The sequence below is a fragment of the Cotesia glomerata genome, linkage group LG6 (assembly GCF_020080835.1).
Source record: "Cotesia glomerata isolate CgM1 linkage group LG6, MPM_Cglom_v2.3, whole genome shotgun sequence".
NCBI lineage: Eukaryota > Metazoa > Arthropoda > Insecta > Hymenoptera > Braconidae > Cotesia > Cotesia glomerata.
Window position 1 is genome coordinate 21,796,923 of NC_058163.1, and position 25,800 is coordinate 21,822,722.

At 25.0% G+C, this 25,800-nt stretch overlaps 1 protein-coding gene across 2 annotated transcripts in view; it reads right to left on the reverse strand.

The window, feature by feature from the left end:
- Nucleotides 1–25,216, reverse strand: part of LOC123267362 (UNC93-like protein) — a 61,067-nt gene extending 35,851 nt beyond the window's left edge. The window contains exon 1 of one of the 2 annotated variants that reach the window (XM_044731941.1): nucleotides 25,096–25,216. The gene's annotated coding sequence lies outside the window, so the exon portion shown is untranslated. Of the gene's footprint in view, nucleotides 1–14,246; nucleotides 14,584–25,095 lie in introns of those variants that run through there. The other variant, XM_044731939.1, reaches the window with a different exon arrangement.
- Nucleotides 25,217–25,800: the final 584 nt, after the last annotated feature.

Below are 25,800 nucleotides of genomic sequence, written 5' to 3' on the forward strand. Positions count from 1 at the left end.
TTTTTTACAGTGAAACTGTTGTTGTTCGGATATACAAATACGTGGAGTGATCATATACTGGTACGTGATCATCTATTGGGGCTTTTACCTTACCTATTGATCTTAGAGAAATTTTATTTTTTCTGGTTATGATTTAAGGTAAAAGCCCCAATATATGATCATGTACCAGTATATGATCGTATATTGGGGCTTTTACCTTATTATTTTTTTTTTTTCATTAAAATTTTTTTTTATATTTCATGCAGTTATTGGAACGAAAAAAAAATTTCTTAATCTAAAATCCGGGTCGTTTAGTAATAATTTTTTTACAGAAAATTTTCAAATGTGTTATTGAATATAAAATTGGTATATTTTATAACAATATTAGTTTATTTTCGTAAAAAAATATACTACTATTACTTACAATACTAATAAAAATACTATGATTATTATGATACCTACTGAAGTTAGCCGTCAGCTGTCAATTTTAAAAATTTTAAAAACAAATCAATTACAATAAAAAAATGCTTCTAAAAATTTTCACTTATAATTTTTATTAATTTTAACATGTGAAATTTTATAATTAAAATTTTTTCATAATAATTTTATTGTTATAAAAGTCGAAAAAATTTACAGATGTCTGTTAATTTATAATAATAAAGTTAGTCGACATTTTTTATTTTGCTTAATGTGTTAAATTAGAACTAAATAATATTTTTTTTTTAATTGCACTTACAGTTTTTCGAATTTTTTACAAATGAAATAAAAAAAAAAATTTTCTTGTAAAATTTTTTTTCAATAAAAAAAATTCTAAAAATTTTTAGATGTCGGCTAACTTTATTGTCATTGTTAATTTCAGTATATTTAATAATTCCAAAAGAAGTGCCCATTTTACCCCAAACGTTCGATATGTCCACTCTTACAACTTTCCTAACCAAAAACTAAAAATCATTGCTTTAAATATATTGAAACATACCATTTATTTATAGTTAACAAATCTGATTTGGTTGAAATATACAATTGTTAGTACCAAAGAAATATTTGTTAACTATAAACAAATCTGGATTTCATTCAAATATACTACAACTTTGTCTCAAATAAATAAATTTATTTGTATCAAATAAATATTTCTGGTGATATTTAAATAATAGATTTATTTATAGTTAACGAGCCTCATTTCATTTAAATGAATTGTTTTCTCAGTGTATTGACTTACAGAGATTCCGAATTTCATCGAATTGGCATTTACCTTCTATCTATGTTATCATTCTAGCTAATATTTATTGTAACTTTCAATGTGCAATTAATATAACATTCCCGGGGCTTTCTTTAAAAAATGAATAATAATTGACACGAAGAAAAAAATTTGAAATGAGCATTGAAAGTTTTAGTTAAAGTTATTGTAGGTCTCATAAGCGAAGTTGAAATCTGCCTACCTCAAAGAGCAGCGAATTTTACTGTTAATTAAAATTTCCTCCGTAATAACAACAATTCATCGGTTAGTGATCAGCAAAAATAAAATGTATGTTAATCTTTTAGTCCGTTGACTGAATAGCTACATGTAAAGTAAAATTTTGGAAACGTTATAATGACTTTTTAGCCGCTGTCAAAGATACGATTGTTGTAAGAAAATATAATTATTAAGAAAGAAAATTATTTAAATCGGTTGACCTTGGAGGCCATCCCTGTGATTTCCTGTTTCTCTTGAGATTCTATCAAATTTTATATCTGTAGGAACAATATGAATTTTTTGACAATCATCACTCCCGCACTCCTATGTAGGGGAGGAATTTCGTAAGATCCTATTCGAGATGATTTCTACATTATAAACAAAAGGTTACAACAAAAGTTTGAGGCTATAGAAACTATTGTTTAGAAATAAGAGATTTTCATTGTTAACATAATAGAAATTATTTTTGAAAAATAATCTCCTAAAAATGTCTATTGAAGGTCATTTATCAATAATTTGAATTATAAATGACTAATTATATTAATTTGTCAAAAGTTTCTATTAATAATTTTTATTATAAATTAATAAGACTAATTATTTGGGCTGTTGGGTTTAAATAAAGGCAATAAATAAATTTGTCTACAATTTTAAAAACAAATTTTTTTATTACTTGTAATAGAAATTATTTTTTTAAAATAATCTCCTAAAAATGTCTATTGAAGGTCATTCATCAATAATTTTTATTATAAATTATTAATAATAATCATTTATCTACAATTTTTAAGAAAAAAATTTTTTTTTACTTATAATAAAAATTATTTATTAAATATTTTCTATCTAAGTTCATTTTTCAATAATTTTTATCATAAATTACATCAGAAACTTTTTTAAAAAATTATTTATTCAAAATTCCCACATGGAATATTCATTTATCATAAATTTATAATAAAAACTATTTAAAAACTATCAAAAACTTGAACTAAAATTCTTAAATCAACCCCCATCATTAAAAATTAAATTGTTCAAAATTCTTATTAAAAGAAATCCCTATTAAAAATTATTTAAAAAAAATTTTTATTTTTCTTTTAAAATTTCATTTTAAAAATGTTTCTACTTAAATAAATTTTAATTAAAATTCATAATCAATCAATAAATAAATTTATTTAAAAAAATGTATCTAAAAATTATTTTAAAAAATTTGTCTAAAAATTACTTAAAAAAATTTATCTAAAAATAATTAAAATTTTAAATAAAATCCAAATTTTTAATTTAAAAAAAATAAAATCAAGTCTTGAATATATTATCACGCATGCGCAAACTCCGAACGATTCATAAGAACAACTAACATGAGTAGCTTTCAGCTGGGAGCGTGGCGGCTCCTGTAATCCGGCTACTCGGAGGCTAGTTATTGTGGAGGATCTGAGACCAGGAGTCACTGTGGGTACAGGATCCACGTTGACTGGGCGTCCGCACTAAGCTCTGCCATCAATATGGACACCCTGGAGGAGTCCAGGGTGTCCAGGTTAGCTAAGGAGAGGCGAACCGGGCCAGAGGGGAAACCCAGCAGCCAAAAGTCTCCGTGGTGAGCAGTAGTGGGATCGCGCCCGGGAGTGGGACTGCGTTCGCAGCCTGGTCGATATGATTCGACCAATAACTTTTTTTTGTTTTTTTTTTATTTTTCCAAATTCTCCCCAATTTTCCCTTTAATTTAACTCCAAGTTCAAAATTATTCATGAATATTTAATTTTCCTTGAAATTTTATTTTATTAAAATAAATTCTATACTTCTAATATTGTTTTTTTTTTTATTTTTTCATTAATCTAAGTCATTAGAATAAAAAAAAAAATAGATTATTATTGGTACTATGATTTATGAGTTTAAGTGAAAAAATAGAACAATTATTTTAATAACTCTATTCGAGGGCGTATTACGTTAAATAATGTTTAGTAGTATAATAGTTAATAAATTGTCGGGTCTAGTTAGATTCTAGGAACTCAAGGTGACGAAATAACAATGAAATAAAAATATTAATTGTTACTTTTAACCAGCTCGAAATTTTCCGCCAGCTAAAACTAATAAGCGCTTTTTTCAATAGATCATTATCTTATTACTTGTGTAATTAACATTATTACCGACAATCATCTCAAGTACTACCAGTTAAAGAAATAAAATTGTTTATTTTTTATTATTATTTATATTATTAAGTAGTTATCGTCTCGTCAAAACAGGAATTTACATAAAACTAAAATACGCACGTGGATGCTGATAAAAAAATTAAAAATAAACACCCTTTGTTTTTCCGGGATTCAAAGTTATTTTTTAATTATTTTTCTATTAAATATTTTATTAAAATTATTTTAATCCCTTATGAATAAAATTTAGATTAAAAATAAATTAATAATAAATAAATTTTGTATTGAAATATTTTTTTAAGATAATTTTTTTAGATTATTAAATTAATTAAAATACTAAAAAGAAAAAAATAAAAATTAGTTTAAATCTTATGAATATATTTAAAAATTTTAGTTAAAATATAAAAAAATTTTATATAAAAATTATCTATTAAAAATATATTAATTAATTATTTTAAATATATTTTTTTAATATAAATGACTTTTATGAAGGACTATTTACCATGAGTAAAATAATAATGAAGGACAAAAAGAAGGAAGCGAAAAATATGAAGGAAATATGTATTGTTAATTATATTAAAGAAGGATAACTTAGTAATTAAAGGAAAAAAAAAAAAAAAAAAAAAACAGCAATAAATATAAAACGGTGAGCTTGTTTTCGACGCATTCACTTTAGTATTTGGCGTAAGCGTACAAATGATTGCGTAAGGAGCAGTGTGAGTATGATCGGTGTATTGTGAATGTACGAACGTGTTGTATGCATTATAAATATCAATAACAAGTTTAAAAGTTGAATACTGTTGATATTTATTAAGCGATAGCGGTTATATGGTTTATATTGATTAACAGTACGCAATATGTCATGGAAATTTTCTCTGTTAGATCACTTTAAATAATTAATAACTGATTGAGATAATTTGGAAAAAGATTTCAATTCTTGGAGTTCACAATTTAATATTACAAGTAATAAGGTTTGCGGTTACTTGCAGATTTTTCAACAGAAGAAATATCAACGAATTTTGATAGGTAATTTATAAGCCAGATCAAGTATTACGGTTGTGATAAATAATTATTATTTATACTCGCTTAGAATCAGTGGAATTTAATAAAAGTCGCTGTTAAATTCAACCTCATTAAATAATGTGAAACGCATTAATAATAAATACAGACCGATATCTTAAACGCAATCCACAAACTTGCAGCAACTTTAAATAAATTTTCATTCCCGTTTATTAACATCATTAAAATAAATTCAATTAATAGACTAACCCGTACACTTTAATCAGATTTATTTTGCCGCTTAATAGACATTGATTTATTAAATAGGATCCATTACAATCTGTGTAAATTTACCGAGTGTCAATAGCCTAAATCGACTGTCTGAAATTTTCTTTCTTTAAAATTTTTAATCTTTATATTCACCTTTTCAAATAATTATCTAAATTTTATCTTTATTTCTTTTAGTTTCATTTCTTACGTCTAATTTATTAAAACTCAAATACTTTTTAAACTTTTTCTCCTCTATTACACCTGAATATTCAATGCCCTTTACAATTGAGTCCAAACCTGATATACCTATCTTTATTTCCAACGATATACGTACATATTAATAACCGGCACACGTAAATGTTTATTTTTGCAGCCTTTTGTGATATATTGTAAAAAATAATTTTAAATAATTCACACGACTATTTTTCAAATTTAAATATCGAAATTATTAAATTGATTTTTTAAAACCAAAAATTACTCACACAAAAAATAAATTAATTCCGAAAATTTCCCTCTTGATCTTTACCTTTATTTTTAAAATAATTATTATTATTTTATTAAATTTTTTTTATTAAAATAGTAGTCGCCTAATCTTGACCTTCAGAAAAAAATAACAATAAAATATGCGCATGCATTTAATTTTATTAACACAACTGAAAACTGTTCTTCGGAATGTAAACAAATTTTAAAAGTGTTTAATCACACCGGCGATTAGTGAAAGTATTTTTATTTGATAAAACAATAATTGCTCATACTTATCATGAGGTGTCATTGTTATTAATTCTTAATTCTCCATTATTATTATTTAATTTTTAGACACGCCTTAATTAATTATATTTTAACACAAAAGAATAATTAATATCACTATAATAAAAAAATAATTTATTGAATTATTAATTATTCATAAAAATAATAGTGAGTACTTGAAAATTGAATAATAATCATCACGATAAGTTCAAGGTTTCTTTCTATATACATTTTCCTGCATGAGTAAAAAGTAAAACATAAATTTTCTTTTTAACTGTTCGCAATCGCTGTAATTATTCTTTAATTGACAAAAATTAAAGTAAATGCATGATGAAATATTTTTTACGTTGTAAAGTAGTCAATATTTATGTAAGAAAAAAAAAGAAAATTTTTTTTTCAGTTGAAAAAAACTATTGTCGTCTGTTACTTATTATTATTTATAGAAAAAATAAATATTTTATGACTGCAGAGTCACCAACGTTGCTTTTTTTATTATTATTTTTTTCAGAACAGGATTACTCAATTCGAAAGTAATTAATGCTCTTCATCTGCCAGGTGAAGGACGCATTAATGCGTAAATTCTACGAAGGATGCGCGAAATCCTTGGTGGTTATTTCCCTTGAAAATCCAAAATAATTTTTGTTCGCGGTTATTGTTAATTGTAATTATTAATTTCAATTGAGTATTATATTCAAATAAAAATTGTTTAAATTTATTTAAATTATTTTAAAGTGGACTTTGTGATACGGGACTAATTAAATGTTAAGGAGATGATGATTAATATGTTTACTATATTTATTATATTATTATTTTCCAAAGACACGTAGGGACATCAGACAAACGTGAAAGCAATTTTAATTATATTACATCACAAGTCGTTAACCCAGTGTGTCTAGATAAATATAAATATAAATGTAAACATAAATATCAATATTAATATATTTACGGTAATATTATTTTTTTACTAACTTCTTTAAACTATCATCGGCTTTCGTAACTATTTTTTCTTGCTTAAATTATTATACAATGTGCTATAATAAATTATTTAAAGTTAATTTATATAAGTGGAACGATGTTATTAATTATTCAATGGTATTCATATTTAATAGGAATAATAAATAAGTAAATTAGTTTGTAATCGCTAATCATTTTTTTTTATAATAATATTCTAATGAATAGTCAGTAATTATTGATTACTATTTATGTATTTTTTAATCAAGTATAATAAAAAAATAAAATTATACTAACCGTAGAAAAAAAAAATTAGAATAATATTTAAAAAATAAAGGTAAAGATCAAGAAGGAAATTTTCGGAATTAATTTATTTTTTGTGTGAGTAATTTTTGGTTTTAAAAAATCAATTTAATAATTTCGATATTTAAATTTGAAAAATAGTCGTGTGAATTATTTAAAATTATTTTTTACAATATATCACAAAAGGCTGCAAAAATAAACATTTACGTGTGCCGGTTATTAATATGTATGTATATCGTTGGAAATAAAGATAAGTATATCAGGTTTGGACTCAATTGTAAAGGGCATTGAATTTTCAGGTGTAATAGAAGAGGAAAAGTTTAAAAAGTATTTGAGTTTTAATAAATTAGACGTAAGAAATGAAACTAAAAGAAATAAAGATAAAATTTAGATAATTATTTGAAAAGGTGAATGTAAAGATTAAAAATTTTAAGGAGGTCCTTTCGCCGCCAATGTAAAATAAAAAATATTAGATTATGAGTAAATTTAATTTTTTTCTAATAGTTAAGGTCCTTATTTATCTTATAGTGAGGTTTAAATTATACTTTACCGGACAAATTTTTGAAAAAATAAAATTTTTAAATGTTAGTATTTGTTCAGAGTCTTACGAGAAAATCAGACGTTTGCAGTATTTCTCGAATTAGATGGAGTAAAAAAAAACTAAAAATCAGATTTTCGAAATATTCAGGTTTCTTTTTTTGCAATAAAATATATCAGTTACCGAGATATTTATTGAGAAATTAATATTTAAAAATCACGAAAAATTCTCAAGTTACCTATAATAAAATGGAGTCAAAAGATTTGGCAACGTTGCGTAGCGCGCGAGCTTCAGACCATTCAATAAATTCAAATTAAACTTTAACGCGCTTATGTTTTTCATGCATATTTATTAGTTAATTTATTGTTAACAAATTTTCATAATTCATAATTGAAAAATAAAACAATAATTAAAAAATACTAGCATTCCTGCCATGAGACATTAGAATGTTATGGTTTTGTGACTAAACATTTTTAATTAATTTATTTATTTACACTGACTGCAAAAAGTTAAACACGGTTAAGGTTATATTGTGCAAATAAAAATGTAAACAACCGAAATAAAGCGTTGCCAAATCACGGACAGGTTACTAACAGTTGATTTACAACAGTCAAATTAATTTTTGTATTTAACTATTTTTTTTTTTAATTTTCAAAATTTCAACGATTAATGCCTCATATACTATTTATTTTTTAATTTTAGGAATTTTTATGGGTTTTGTATTTTAATTTATTGAAAATTTACCACTACAGTTGTTATGACTCAACTGGAGCGAAAGGACTTCCTTAAAGAAAGAAAATTTCAGACAGTCGATTTAGGCTATTGACACTCGGTAAATTTACACAGATTGTAACGGATCCTATTTAATAAATCAATGTTTATTAAGCGGCAAAATAAATCTGATTAAAGTGTACGGGTTAGTTTATTAATTGAATTTATTTTAATGATGTTAATAAACGGGAATGAAAATTTATTTAAAGTTGCTGCAAGTTTGTGGATTGCGTTTAAGATATCGGTCTGTATTTATTATTAATGCGTTTCACATTATTTAATGAGGTTGAATTTAACAGCGACTTTTATTAAATTCCACTGATTCTAAGCGAGTATAAATAATAATTATTTATCACAACCGTAATACTTGATCTGGCTTATAAATTACCTATCAAAATTCGTTGATATTTCTTCTGTTGAAAAATCTGCAAGTAACCGCAAATCTAATTACTTATAACATTACAAAAAACTGTTTAAATATCCAACTATATTTTTTTGTAACATCGGTCTTAATCACCCGTACGCTTTAATTAAAATTATATAGCGGTAACAGTGTCATTGCTCATTGCATTCTTATGCAAATAATCACCATATTCAAAGGTCACAGGATAAATATTCGTATCAATTGCCTTGAGTCCATAAATAATTATTTATAAATAAATAACAATAATTACTAATTATTAATTAATTTACACAAACAACTTTTAAAAAAATTCAAATTGTTTTCTTTAATATTAAATCGAAAAAATTCTCTTCTTTGCTGAAAAATTCTAAATTTCTGTCGTAAAATAAAGAAAAATAAAATTTGTCAATGAAAAGTAATTTACTGACCAGTGAAAGAGAGATGAAAAATAAAAATCATAAACTGAACATTTAGATTTAAAATTATGCTACTCGCACTCTTTGTACACGTGTACGTGCGTACATGACTGTTATATTACTTTTATATTACTAACTCTTTCACTCCATACATTTTGCCACGTCAACGAATTCTCTTAAATCTACACACACAAATATATATATATATATACATATACATATACGTATTGTATATTATTTATTATGATTACTATTACACATGTTAATAAATGTTTAAACAAATATTATCAAATAAGCTCAACACCGAGCGAAGAAATAAAATAGTCGCCGTGTAAAGACAAATGTTCAGGTACAAAGTGACAGTCAACTAAATGTGAGTCAACCCCCATTCTAATTACTTATTACGGAGCAATAATCTCAGTTATTATTTCTATTGTCTACTAATAATTACAATCAAATCAAAATAATAATAAATTTAAAAGCTTACGAAATTAAAGTTTATTTTTAAAATTCTGACTGAAGGATCAAAGATAGGATAAAATTGATAAGGGCCTTTTTAGTACACAGAAAGAAAAATTTCTTGACTGGAAAACAAAGTTCTTGGCTCAAGAAAATTTTCAGGTGCCTGAAGGAAGACCGAAGTTGTGTTGGCCGAAGTAAAAATTTTTCTTGAAATTCTATTCTTGGTAGAAGTAATTTTTTCTTAATTCACTCCATGTATTTTTATATCTATATTCACAAATATAGGTATGCAAATACATGGAGTGATCATATACTGGTACATGATAATCTATTGGGGCTTTTACCTTACAATAAATTTTTATATTTGATCAAGATTTTTAGATACTTTAGGGAAGCAGCGCCACCTACTTCAGCTGAGAAAAAAATTTTCTCACCTTGAGAAAATTTTTCTCTTGAATATTTGATACCCATTTTATATTATTTTAGCGTGCAATTATACATATTGAATGAAAAAAAATGATGAAATATTATTTGATCTTCCCATTTGACATGTTAGTCAATAAAAATCTTAATGAAAATTTACTTCTATCTTTATATTTAATTTTTTGGAGCAAGAGAATTTTCTCAAGACAAGAAAATTTACTTCTATCAAGAACTAAATTTTTTGGAGCAAGAGGCTGAATTTTCTCAAAACAACAAGATTTTCTTGACTTAAATAAATTTTCTTGGATCAAGATACCTATTTCTTAAAGCAAGAAGATTAATTTTGTTGGAATAAGTGAAATTTCTTGTGTCAAAAAAAAAAATTTTTTTTTTGCTCAAGAAAATAATTAGGAAGAAAAATATTTTCTTGGCTCAAGTGAACCTTTTTTTCTCTATAGGGAATTAAATTTTCTATGAAAAAGGTCATTTTTTTTATCTTCAATATTTTAACCACAATAAGTACTTTAAACTTTTGAAAACTATGGATAAGTTTTTTAGCTTGATTTTTGGACTTAAAATTCAAATTTTGGAGAAAAGAAGCGAGATAAGGCAAAATTTATAAGGATCTTTTTTCTAAGAAATTAAATTTTTTATAAAAAAAAGGTCTGCTATAATATTTTCATATTTTCAATATTTGACTCAAAATTTTAAATTGGAGTTTAAAAATTCAAAACTTGGATAAATAAATTAGTTTCTTACTTACTACTAATAATTTTTTTGAATATAATAATAATAATAACAAACTAATTATTAAGTAAGATAATTTGATTGAAATGCCTTGCGACTGGTACCGTGACGTATTGTAAGCGCAGAGTGTTTATTTCTAGCTGGTTAGTTTCTCGATGGAGTAGAAAAATAACGAGCTCAATTAACCGCAAAAAAATAAATAAATGAATAAAAATAATAAAAATTCATTTGAAAAACAATCTGATGTTATTCTACTGATTCGTCGAATCTCCTAACCAGCACTATAATTTTATTTTCATTTAATCATCGGTAGAAATCGAATGCCACGTTCTGGAATAATTCTTTCGTAGTGGTATTCTTATTCTTATTCTTATCAGTTGCCTTATCCTGAAGTAGTTAGTTAGTAAGTAAATGGCTGGTGGCTAGACTCGAGCTCAGTATTAAGCTTTAATGTTTAATATTCAGGAGCTGGCTTGGTCAACTTGTACCGCGAGTCATTCGTATTTGTTAAACGCCTCGGTTATGCGAAGTACATGCACATACTTATGGCACGAGAATACGCATATTATATATTACTGATGTATATGTACATTTACATTTTATAAATACATTGTGGATATATCTTTGCTGTATATATCAGTCTCTCCAGCTTTAGAAAGTCTTGAAAGGATCGTGGAAGTGAACCTGAGCTACACAACTAAACGTCGGATCGACGCCGTACCGTCGCGGCGGTCGCCACGTTTCACTAGTTTTTTTTTCTACTGATTTAATTATATTATTTTATTAATTTATTTCTTTTTCAAGATTTTTCGTCTTTGTTCCTCATTTTTTTTTTATGTACATAATCATCAATTTTAATGAGTTAAAATGTTTCTTTAAATAAATTTATTTTGTTTATTGAAAAAAAAATTTTTAAACCAAAATTTATAAAAAATACTTTTTTCAATTTTTTATGGTTAAATTTGGTATTGTTGGAAAAGTCTTGACCTGGAGTTGTGCCTTTTCATGGTTTCATATCATTTTCACCAATAATAAATTTATGATGATAAGTATTTAGGCTGCATTCGAAAATGCTCTATCTCTGGATACATAATTAAGAAATGACCTTGTATCTTGTCAACTACTGAAATTTTTAAAAATATAAGCTCATCCTGACATTACACTCATCAAGACCTTTCATTTGAGTACCCACATCAATTTTTCATATATTTATATATATTATACATATGTATATATGAAAAATATATCAAAAATGGATATGGGTACTCAAATGAAAGCTCTTAATGAGTGTAACATCGGAATGAGCTTATATCTTTAAAATATATATTTTTTATATATATGTGTACATGAAAAATAAATATCAATAATTAAGAAATGACCTTGTATCTTGTCAACTACTGACATTTTTAAAGATATAAGCTCATCCTGACATTACACTCAACGAGATCTTTCATTTGAGTACCCACATCAATTTTTCATATATTTACATATATTATATATATGAAAAATGCATGTGGGTACTCAAATGAAAGCTCTTGATGAGTGTAACGTCGAAATGAGCTTATATCTTTAAAATATATATTATATATATCTATATTGAAAAATAAATATCAATATTTAATAAAAGACCTTGTATCTTGTCAACTACTGACATTTTTAAAGATATAAGCTCATCCTGACATTACACTCATCGAGACCTTTCATTTGAGTACCCACATGCATTTTTGATATATTTTTCATATATTTATAAATATTATATATATGTATATAAGAAAAATATATCAAAAATGCATGTGGGTACTCAAATGAAAGCTCTTGAGGAGTGTAACATTAGGATGAGTTTGTATCTTTAAAAACATCAATAGTTAAAAAAGTACAGTGAAATTTAACAGAATTCATTTTTTAATAATGTAAAATTTTACTTATTTATAGTTCACAAGTCACGGCAGTCACATAGTTACTGCAAGGTTGCTAGTTTTTTTTAATTAAGTAATTTTATTTAAAAATTTTTTAGAATTAAAATTTTCCTCCAGAAAAATTAATTTAAATGTTATTTAAAGATTTATTTTATAAAAAAATTCATTGACTTTTTTTTTAATTTCTATAATTAAAAATTTTTTCCAACACCAAACTGTAATAATTTCATAATTTTATAGAAAAAAAATAATTTTTAAAATAAAAAAAAAAAATTTTCCACCAAAAAAGAACGTAAAAACTCTTAAAGAATACAAACTAAAAAAAAAAAAGATAAATAATAGCCAGATAGGTGGCAATGATCGCGGCATTCCAAGTGGGAAGTGTGTCAAAGAACGTTAACACGCGGTTTCGAATTCCCGCGTGCCACCTTAATGTTTCTCGGCGATCTTATATTAATATAAATAAAACTCCTGGCTTTTTACAGCACTTTTAAACCAACAGATAAAAATATTTAATAGTGCAACCGTTTAGCATTAACACATTTCCTCCAGTAGAGCGAGATTACGCCTAACTGATACGTAAAAGAAAAATAAAAAACGAGTCTAAGCTAGGAGCCAGCACTATATAACACGGCGTACCTAGTTATTTAAGTCTAAGTATAGCCTGAACTACTTGCGCTTCTTGCTCGTCACGCTCCAACAATCTACCCTTGCCTTGCCAGGTATCATATCCTTCTCGCTCGGCTCATTATCACCTTAAGAATCCTTAACGACTCGCGATCGTCATTGGCGCCGATGTCAATCATTTATTTATCTCTTTGTTTTCTTTTTACCTCTTCCAGACACCTATCCTCCTCAAACTCGGCGTTTTTAATTACCGAGAAAGTCGCCAGCCTGTTATTTCGCAAATTCACACTTATGTATCGATAGCAAGACATCCGAGTGAAAGCAATCTCTGCATTTATATTTAAGAATCCGGAAACTTACTCTTCAGTTTTAATCAGATTTTTATTTACTATTTTTATTTTACGGTAAAAAATTATTTTACTACTCGAATTTTTGGTGAAAAAAAATTTTTTTTGGAGTAAATTTAAATTTTTATGCAAAAATTTTTTAATAAGTGAATAATTTCTTAAGGTAAAAGCCCCAATAGATGATCACGTACCAGTATATGATCACTCCATGTATTTGTATATCTATATTCATGGAGTGATCATATACTGGTACATGATCATATATTGGGGCTTTTACCTTACTATATTTTTTTTTTTTGATGAAAAAAATTAGTTTATTAATTAAATTTTGAATTTTTTTTTAGATTAATTAAAAATTTTAATTCTAAAGTGAATAATTTTTACTTGAATTTTTAAATTAAATAAAAAGAAAAAAAAATGACCGAATTTTTCAGAGTAAATTATAATTTTAATAAATAATTTTTTGTAAAAAATATTTGAAAACTTTTTTTGGTCCAAAAAAACAATTTTTTCCACTGTAAAATTTTTAGATATAAAATTTTATAAAATAATAAATTAACTTGTCAATTTTTCCAATTTTTTAAGAACAAAAATTAAAAATAACCACTATCCCCAATTTTCACTTATATTTTAACACTCCAAGGAGTTTTTTAAAAGTAATCAGCCCAATTTTCACTCCTGAATGATCAAAGATAAAAAAAACTCCAAAAATTAAACCAATTTACTTACAAAAATAAGTATAAAAGTAAAAAAAAAAAAACTTACGTTTTTACGGATTTTAAAAAGCACTGGAACTGGTTGAAAAAATGAGAACTGAAAAAAAAATCACCTCCCGCACGGTTTGATTGCTAATGACTCAGAGCAATAAAACAAAAAATAATAATAATTAAATAAAGAAAATATTTGGATTTAAATACCAGTTAAAAATAATTTACCGATAACAATTTATTTCACGTTATCTCTGTTTCTTCAATTTGTTTTTTAGATAAGTGTTCGTTTATATTAATAATATTAATATTAATTTTATTATTGTTGTTGCGGTGTAAAAAATGCGTTTTAAACGTCCGAACAACTCGAGGGTTCGGAGACAACTGACACGAGTGTAGACCGTTTAGTTCTTCGGATCGGTAGTGTCGTGGTTCGTGGTAATGTGTGTTGCTGGTACACTAGAGTTTTAAACCCGCGAGTACCGCGATTGGTAGTAATATAAGTAACGAATGTACGGTATTATATTAGTATTGACTCGTGTCGGTTATACTCTCTGTCTACTCCACAATACAACAACACTACTTGCAATTTAATTGCATATATATATTTGAATATATATTATCCAGGTAACTGGTAAATTATGATGAGAATAATCTCTGACGATAAGTTACGCGGTTACTATTATTTTTAAAAAACCGCGACTTTTCTCTCACCAGATTTATAATATATCCCCTCTTTTATTATTTCTTCTTCTTTAAAATGGCAATACCGATTATTATTATTATTATTATTATTATTATTATTTTTTAATAATTTGTAATTCTGTTATTATTATTATTTTTGTTATTAATTTGTAATTTTGTATTTTTATTATTAATTTTAATTTTGTTATTATTATTATTATTATTTTTGTTAATAATTTGTAATTTTGTGTTTTTATTAATTTTTAATTCTGTTATTATTTTTGTTATTAATTTGTAATTTTTATTATTAATTTTGTTATTATTATTATTATTATTATTTTTATTATTTTTTTTTTGTTATTAATTTTTAATTTTGTGCTTTTATTATTAATTTTTAATTCTGTTTTTATTATTATTTTTTGTTATTAATTTGTAATTTTGTATTTTTATTATTAATTTTTAATTCTGTTATTATTTTTATTATTTTTTTTTTTTGTTATTAATTTGTAATTTTGTATTTTTATTATTAATTTTTAATTTTATTATTATTATTATTTTTTTTTTTTGTTAATAATTTGTAATTTTGTGCTTTTATTATTAATTTTTAATTCTGTTATTATTTTTTTTTTTTTTTGTTATTAATTTGTAATTTTTATTATTATTATTATTATTATTAATTTTTTATTGTTTTATTATTATTATTTTTTTTTTTTTTAAATAATCGGTAATATCCACAAAATAATATTTATTTTCTTAAAAAAAAATTTTTTTCAAACAAAAAAAAAATTACATTAAGAGTAGGAGAAACTGGAACCAGAGAAATATGTGCAGTCGATGACGGAAGAGTCTAGACGACTCTTTATCGAACACTTTTAATAAACTGAATCACTGTTTGTTTAATGCAAACAAATAATTACTTAGTATAATTTAATTTTGTAAATTTGAGTAATTTAAACTCAAATCGAGAGCAATTCTGCCGCACTCCTGAGCTGGATGCTGGCCAATTGCAAACTGAAACTCCGATCTCTGGTGTCCGGTCAACTGAGCCCGGTCTCTCTTGCTCTCGTTGTAATTAACGTGTACAAAGGCAGTACTGACTGGTAGGTGGTAAGTACTATCACCTGTACCGAGAGCAGAGTAACCCTCGCACCCAGGGTCAACCGGGTAAGGACCTTGTGGTTCCGGTTTCTGAGAGAAGGTTTTCTCATTTCTCTATACTTGTGTATCTTAAGAGCTGCTTATTCATTTCCTTGTACACTCAAACGCTCAAGGTCAGAATTTAATTACTGTTTTGAGCGTTGACCCTTCAAGTTTTGGGCCTTGAGATACCGAGTGGGTTTTTTGAATTTTTTCAAAGGATTTGTGGGCTTAATATTGGAGATATGGAAAAATGATAAGATGCTTTTTTTGTAGAGAATTTCATTCTCTACAAATAGATACTTGTCAATTTTTTCCTACACTGATAAAAAAATTAACTTGACTCAAGAGCCAAACTCTTGAACCAAGAAATCCATTTTGAAGAAAATGATTTTCTTGAGTCAAGAGAATAAATTCTTGACTCAAGAAAATTTTCTTAGACCAAGAATAATTTCTTAGCTCAAGAATTTATTCTCTTGACTCAAGAAAATCATTTTCTTCAAAATGGAATACTTGGTTCAAGAGTTTGGCTCTTGAGTCAAGTCAATTTTTTTATCAGTGTATCTCTCTTACTTTTCCCGAAATTCTAATTCTAAGTTCAAAAAGTAGTCATAGAAGTTATCCATAGTTCTCAAAAGTTCGCAACTTAGATTCTGATAAAATATCGGAGATAAGGTAAAAGCCCCAATTATTGACGCTATAAGAGACAAAGCTATGATTTCATTTTTTTTAAGCAATCAAATATAAATATCGATGAATTTTGTTTGTGGTAATGTCTTCAGTAATGTTTTAACTAATCAATTTCTTTTTTTAAAATGATAATCAGTGATATTTACTAATTAATTTTAAATAATTAAATATATGATCTGGATACACCAATTATTGACGGGTTAAAAAACTGATTGATCTAATTATTGACGTACCGTAACCCCAATTATTGACGCCCCTACTGTACATGCGTCAAATCATTTGGTTATATTGTTATTTATCAAAAACTTGATATAAAGTAATCAATATTATTAAAGTTAATTAATAATAATTTCTATGAATGAATAATTATTATGAAAAATATAACAATTTATTTAAAAACTTATTTAACACTAAAACACGCCGAGTTATTTGACAGTTAAAAGCCTTGAATATAATCGCGTATATAACGTATTTTAGACTGGCTGTCAATATGGGATTCGCCATAAAAATTATGAACTAGTTATTGACTCCCATTATTTAAATATCATAAAGCATACAATTAATTTCGATTATTTAATTTTATAAATATTTCATATATTGTTAATTAAAAAAAAAATAGATCATATAATTACATGAAAAAATTAATTTAAACTTGGCAGTTAAAAAAAATGCTTTTCTAACCAAAGTTGTTAAGAAAATAGACGCTCGTAAGCTGGTTTGATGAACTGGTGCTAACTTTATTTTTTTTTAATAATTAATATTTAATATTTTGAACTGAATGTGATTTTTTTTCAATTTTTTAATTAATCAGAATTTAATAAAAATTTATTTGATCGTTATTCTTATTACAGATAATTTAATATATTTAAAAATAATTTAGGGTGCCAATATTTAGACCCCCGTCAATAATTGGGGCTTTTACCTTACGATAAAATGATAAGAGACCTTTCTTGTAGAAAGTTAAATTTCCTACCAAAAAAATCTTCATTAATTTTCCTCTATCTCCCTTCCTTTTCTTAAAATTTGACTCTAAAATTCAAAAACAATTTTATATCTAAAAAACTCATCAATTTCCACACAGAAAGAAGAATTTATTGACTGGAGAACAAAATTCGTGGCTCAAGAAATTTTTCGAGTGCCTAAAGGAAGACCGAAGTTGTGTTGGCTAAAGTAAAAATTTTTCTTGAAATTCTATTCTTGGTGAAAGTAATTTTTTCTTAATTCAAATTATCATAAATACTTGATACAATAAATTATTATATTTGATCAAGATTTTTAGATACTTTAGGGAAGCAGCGCCACCTACTTCAGCTGAGAAAAAAATTTTCTCCCATTGAGAAAATTTTTCTCTTGAATATTTGATACCCATTTTATATTATTTTAGCGTGCAATTATACATATTGAATGAAAAAAAATGACTCAATATTATTTGATCTTCCCATTTGACATGTTAATCAATAAAAATATTAATGAAAATTTACTTCTATCTTTATATTTAATTTTTTGGAGCAAAAGAGAAATTTTCTCAAGATAAGAAAATTTACTTCTATCAAGAACTAAATTTTTTGAAGCAAGAGGCTGAATTTTCTCAAAACAACAAGATTTTCTTTACTTAAATAAATTTTCTTGGATCAAGATATGTATTTCTTAAAACAAGAGAGTTAATTTTGTTAAAATAAGTGAAATTTCTTGTGTCAAAAAAAAATTTTTTTTCCGCTCAAGAAAATAATTAGGAAGAAAAATATTTTCTTGGCTCAAGTGAGCCTTTTTTTCTGTGTAGTTCTCAAAAGTTCGCAGATCAGATTCTGGATAAAATATCGGAGATACAATAAAATAATAAGAGACCTTTCTTGTAGAAAATTAATATTTCCTACCAAACAGATCTTTATAAATTTTTCTCTATCTCCCTTCCTTTTTTCAAAATTTGACTCTAAAGCCCAAAAACAATTTTTTGTTAAAAAAAATTCATCAATTTCCATCCATACAAAATTCGATTGATCCCTTGTAAAAATTTGTATATGGTGAAAAAAAAAGTGTCTTAAAAATTTTTACCCCCTATTAAATCAGGATATAAAATTTTCATACAAATGTATTTATTTGTTTACTTGTAATTTGATTTTCGAATAAAAGAAAGTGAAAGTAACTCCGATGACGAGAAAATTATCTAACTTGTATTACATTTGATAATTGATGTGGTCGCGACGTCAGTTTAACAATACAATATATTACCTAGCCTGTCTTGATGCCATGTATCACAATGACAAGGTTTTTTTTTATTATTATTCTTGTAAGCCCTCACGTCATTGTCGGCTTAATTACATACTCGTTGTTATTTTTTTCTAGAGACTTCGGTTAATTTTAGATTGACTTTTTTACTTTATTCTGCAATCTACCATCAACCACGAGAGTTTTAGTTATAACGTTATAACAACTCTGCAATCTTATATTGTGTAGAAGAGAAGGAAGATATAAAGAAGATATTTATAGGTGTATCGATTGCCGGGTATGTGGGCAGTATCAAATGAATTAATGAGAGATTAAATTTTGTTTATGTTTACTGTTCTTTCGTGGGCTATTAAAAGAGTTCGGAGGGCGATACAGTCATTCACGTTGCGTCTATTCGTGACGACAAACAATTTGTAGGCGCTGCATCGATAATGTAAACAAGGAAAATTAGTTCGAATTAATCATTTCATTTAATTAAATTTTTTTTAGCTTTCTTCTTTTAATTAAAAAATAAGTCGGCGGTGAAATAAATTATTTTAATTAATAAAAATTTTTTTAAATTAATTATTGTGACATTTTTTTACTGTTCAATAAATTTTAAAAAACAAGAAACATTTTTAAAGCTTTAAATTTTTTTCGCAGGTCGATTAGTTTGAATAAAGTGGCGCCGCTAGACGTCACTAAGCGAACTAACATGGCCGCGGCTTAACAGCTGATCGTCCCGGTTTTAACTGAATTTTGGTGATTATAAAACAACGGCGAGGATTTAATTTATGATTTTTGGTAGAATTATTCTTTAATGAAATATGAAGCTTATAAAAAAAGAATTGAGTCAATATATAAATTTTTTAAAAAGATATCGTGGATTTAAAAATAATATAAGAAGTGTTCAAGAACATTTTTTAAATTATTATAATTTACTCAATGATATATCTCTAAGTGAAGGTAATTATTTTTATTCAGCAGGTTATTTATTCAAAGACCAGCGCTGGCAAAAATCCAATACGATTGACAACTGAAGACTCGTGAGTTATATTAGGTGGAAACAAAAGTAACAATCGAGAATAGTCCAACAATTATTTTTAGTCATCGCACTGAAAAACTAATATCGAGCCATAATTACAATTGTAGTTGTAATTATTGTTGCAATAATATTTGCACTACACATTAATATATAACTAACTATTCTTTGCTTATGGCTTATACCAGCAGTCTTATACGCGGCTGCGTTATCGTGCTCTTATTACTCAAGATTGTCACTCACGGTGTCAGATTGCGAAGGTATGAGCCTTTTGCATCGTCACGGTCAAACAAATCGTAAAGCACCGCGTATCACGCAATACACCTACCCAAGGATTTGTATACAGAAACTGATATTTTCTTCTCTACTAATTAAATTTTTCATTTTTGAATCATTTTTTAGTATTTAAAAAAAACTATAAAATTTTTTTAATATTGATAAAAAATTTTAAAATTAAGCTAAATTTTTTTAACATTAATAAAAAATTTAAAAAAATTATAAAATCTAAAAAAATTTTTTAAATAATAGAAAATTCAAAAATTAAAAAAAAAAAAATTTAACATATTTTCTGCAAAGTAAAAAATTTTGCGTTATTGCGTCAAAAAATTTTGTGTTAAAAATCTTTATGCTACATATTTAACACTTTTTTGTGTTGATTTAATAGAATAAATGTCAAATTTACACATAAAAATCTTAATTATTCAACACAAAAATTTTTAATATTAATAGAAAATTCAAAATTAAGCTAAATTTTTTCAACATTAATAAAAAATTCTAAAAAGTTATAAGTTCTAAAAAAATTTTTTAAATATTAGTAGAAAATTTAAAGATTTAAAAATTTTTTAGGAAAAAAAATTCCAGCATATTTTCTGTATATTAATGAGCTTTATTTTTCAATTGATTAAAAGAACACTAAATCAATCTTAGTGACTGACAACTGCGTTAAAGTGTCAACCTTAAGCGACAATTATTTACGCATCAAAATAGCTACTCAACTGGCAATTTTTCAGGGATATTTCGATTAACTTGTTTTTAATATTTAATATTACATATCCTTTTATTTATTAATTTGTCTCTTATCTGGAGATTTTATATTTTGAACTTAAAAAACCGGTTATTAAATTTGGTTGTGTAATTTTTAGTCCAGTAAAATCCCAACTTTTACAAAATATTTTTTTAGGTAATTTATTCGGGGATTTTTTAACATTACCTTCAAATTACTCAATTTTTCATGTCAAAATTAGTTTGCAATAATTTTTAATTTTTAATTTAAAAAAACCCCCAGATATAAATTATTAAATTTTTTCTTAAAGTGAAAATTTTTGTTTTGAAAATTAAAAATTTGAACTACTGGGCAAAAATGCACATAAAAAAAATGTTAATCAGAAAAATAATAAAAAAAAAAAAAATTATAATAAAGAATGGGTACAAAATGAATGAGCAAGTACGTCATACACTCGTGACTGGAAATTTTAAATTTAATTGTTGTGCAGGGCAAATGGAGTAGCACGTGCCGTTTATTGGCGACAATTAGACAAAGTGCTGTCAGCAAAACAATTCCCTTCTCCCTAAGGATTTCTCAGATCATAGTACCATATATTATAAATTATATATTATATTGTATTGTCTAGAAACTTGGATAAATCCAGTTATGTCCAGTTAACTGTTTCTTTGTACGCGGAGCCATATAAATATTGTAGGCTGTGGCGATCGCCAGAAAAAAAGCTAATATAACGCATTACACGCTTGTCTTGTCCCGTGACTCACGTCGACTTTTATTCCTCCATGTTATTATGCTCAACTGCTTTTACTTTTATTTAACAGCCCGTATTATACTCAGGATAATAAGAAGCTGGTGCATCGACGTCGTTTCTCATATCCAAATGTCATTTGCAATTTATTATATCTATCAATCTAGATAAATCTCAAATTCTGAGATTATTATCTCCAAAATTCTAGTTTAGTGAAATTAAAAAACAGAATAAAAATTAACTTTAGTTAAAAAGAAATATTTTTGGACCAAGAAAATAATTTTGAAGAATTTTATAATTTTTAATCAAGTAAAATTTCAATGTAACAATTATTTTTTCATTTAAAAATTTTTCTACTTGATTATAAAATTATTTTATTTTTTTTTTAATTATTTTCTTAATTGGAAAATATTTTTTTTTATAAAAATTAAATTTTTTATTAGTAGTAAAATTTTTTTGTCTGCAACAGTAAAATTTCATTAAAAATATACAAAATTTTAATCCGAAAAATTTTTTAAAATATAAAAATTATAGCTTATTTAATAAGCTTCCATATATTTTACAGAAATTAAAACTTTTATTACTTTCAAAAGTTATTTTGAAAAAAAATATAAAGTTAAAAATTTTTTTTTACTCTTGACGAGCTAAGTCATAAAATAGCAAAATTTTTCAAAAATTCCGTCGTAAAAACAAATAAAATGATTGAATTTCTATGAAATTAAAATTTTTATTTAAATGTAACAATAATTTTTTTAATTTAAAAATTTTTCTACTTGCTTCAAAATTATTAAACGTTTTAACTTTTAATCAAGTAAAATTTCAACGTAACAATTATTTTTTCATTTAAAAATTTTTCTACTTGATTATAAAATTATTTTATTTTTTTTTTTAATTATTTTCTTAATTGAAAAATATTTTTCTTGATTCAAATTAATTTTTTTTATCAGTAGTAAAATTTTTTTGACTACAATAGTAAGATTTCATTAAAACTATACGAAATTTTTATCTGAAATTTTTTAAAAATATTAAAATTAAAGTTTATTTTATAAGCTTCCATATTTATTTTACAAAAAAATTGAATAAGTTATTACATTCAAAAGTTATTGAGAAAAAAAGTATGAAATTAAAAATTTTTTTACTACAACTCGACGAGCTAAGTCATAAAATAGGAAAATTTTTGTCATAAAAAATAAATACAATAATTAAATTCCTATAAAACTTAAATCAATTATTTATTTCACATTTAATTCTTTAAAATGTATGAATTTTCTTAGCCGTACTGCGATTGTGTATTTTAATTGTTTGCGCGCGTAATTTATAGCTTGTGATGACAGTGAAGAGTGAAAATAACACTAAACACAAGTACAAACCCACGGTATAAAATTGTGTTATACATTTTAACTTTTTTAAGTAATGATTAATTTAATATTTATCGAGTTTAGATAAAAAGCCTGGGAATTATTTTATTTACACTTTTCATTAATTTATAGTCATTTTTATTTAATAAAAATAATAAATAAATGAGAAACTTGGAAAATTTACTTTTATAAGAAGTAGAGTAAATACTTTATAGTTTGCTTGCGAGTTTACATTAACATTTATGTGTTAATTTAAATTAGTTGTAAGTTTTAGTTTATTCTCTCAATATTTTATTAAATTAAAGACTATAAAATATAAAAAATAAAATAATTTACAATAAATTTTAATTTTAATAAATAGAATAATATTTAATAATTAAAAGAAAACTGAAAGTTGTGAATATAATTTAAAGAAATGTAGAATTAAATAATTTTCCTTTTTAAAACAAGTAATTATTCGTTGCATAATTAAATACAAACTATTATGACTAGATATTAGACTAAAAGTTCTCGTTACGTTAATAAACAAAAGATAACAAGTATAAAAAAAAAAACTAGAGTCATTTTTTCACCTGTTTTTAGGTCTAATGAGTTAAATAGAATAAAAAAGAAACAAATTGTATAATTGTTGATGAAGACTCGATGAATAGCATGAAAAAACATCCTGAGATGAGCCGGAAGCACCTTGTTGCGTAATAATAAATCACAAATGCAAATTTAACCGGAATTGTAGACTTATATTATTTTTGAGGAAACGACGCGATTGCTCTTGATATCCAGGTAGTCAGGACATCCGTTCCTAAGAACCCGGCATTTTCCGTGTCGACAGTAATTCTCAATCCAAATGCAAACGTTTAATTTTTTCATTTGCACAATTACATTGTAATTTTATCTATTAACTACTGAGATGTCGATAAAATTTCCATCGCCCATAAATTACCCGGATATTGATACAATAAATCACAGGTGATATTATCAATCAATTACGCTTGATAGTTTATCCAGTAAATATTTATCTACTTATACTTATATTGATAATTACTATAATTATTTTTAATAATTCATTCGAATTTACAAACATAAAGCGATTTTATTATCTTTTTTCTTTTTATATTTTCCTATAAAAAATTTTTAAAAATATAAATTAGATTTAAAATAAATATAAATTAAAAAGAGGGACAATTTCAATTTAGTCTTTTGTATTTTTTCTAAAATTAATTGTTTTTTTTTTTATCTGATTTTTCCTTTCAGAAAAAGATAATTTTAATGGACCGTAAAAAACACTCCCTTAAAATCAGGTACCCTAAATCTAAATCTATTCAATATTATTTCATCAAATTCTTTTTGTATTTTCTCACAAAAAAAAATTAGTCGCACCAGAATTTTTTTTTGTTAATTTTTACAGTCAAGTCTGGTGTTAGCCAGCCGATTCTTCGAAGAAATAAAATTATAACACTTGTATTGTAACTTGTAACAAGTATCACTTATATTAACTGTGGCCAGTATTTTAAATTAATTGTGTAACAAAACGCAACAAGCATCCGCAAGTGATGTCGCAAATACGATATTCGACACAATATTTTAAAACTAAATAAATAAATAAATAAATACCTGAATTAATAATAAATTTTGGCAATCAATATTAATCCACAAAAAAAAAATACACAACAGCAAAATTTCTCCAGCGATGACATTGTTTTGAAAACTTCAAGCCGAATGATTGGCATTGAAATTAAAAGAACCGTTTCACGTTTAAACACGTGAAAAAATTTTACCAATAATTATATAACACACACTCTGAGATCTGTATAGCGGCGTATGATTGCAAGCCAACACTTGTTGAATTTACCGGTAGCAATAAATTTATTCCTTGTGTTTATCTTTAATTTTCGCGAAATCAGAGATAAAAATAACGAGAGGTTTTCGCTTAACCGGGTGATCAATTTAATTAGATTCTAATGATACTACTGAGGGCTTGCGATGAATATTTTATAGATGTTAAGTATTTATTGCGTAATATAGATTTTATTTTATACTCACATATAATGTCCTTATAATTTTCACAGTCTTACGAGGAACCATGGCCTACTTGGATTAATCCCCGGTAAACAACCAAGTCCATGGATCGTTTATTGATTATTTGTCAATGGTCGAACCTAACTGTGTCATCCTTGACTAAACTATTTGCTGCCAAATTAATTGTTTACTATTATGGCTTTTAAATCTTTCACTTGACAAAAATCAACCATCTTTTAATACACTATATTTATTTTTTAATGATACTGAAATTTAGAGACATCTGTCAATTTTATGAAAATTAAGTTAGCCGACATCTAAAAATTTTTATAATTTTTTTTTATTGAAAAAATTATTACAGAAAAATAATAAAAAAATTCATTTGTAAAAAACTTGAAAAACTTTAAGTGCAATTTTAAAAAAATATTTTTTTGTTCCAATTTAATGATGAAAATTAATTTAGCAGATATTTGATAATTTTAAAAATTTTTGTAACAAATAAATTATGACCCGAAAAAAATTATTTAAAAAATTGTCATGTTGAAATTGAAAAAAATTAGAAATGCTATTTTTTAAAAATAATTTTTCGGAACAAATTTTTTTGTTAAATAAAATTAAAAAATTGTCAAGTGACGGCTACCTTTAATTTCATAATTTAATGAATGAAAAAAAATTAAAAAATTAGAAACGTTGACTAACATTAGTATTGTGTCAATTTTTTGAATTTTT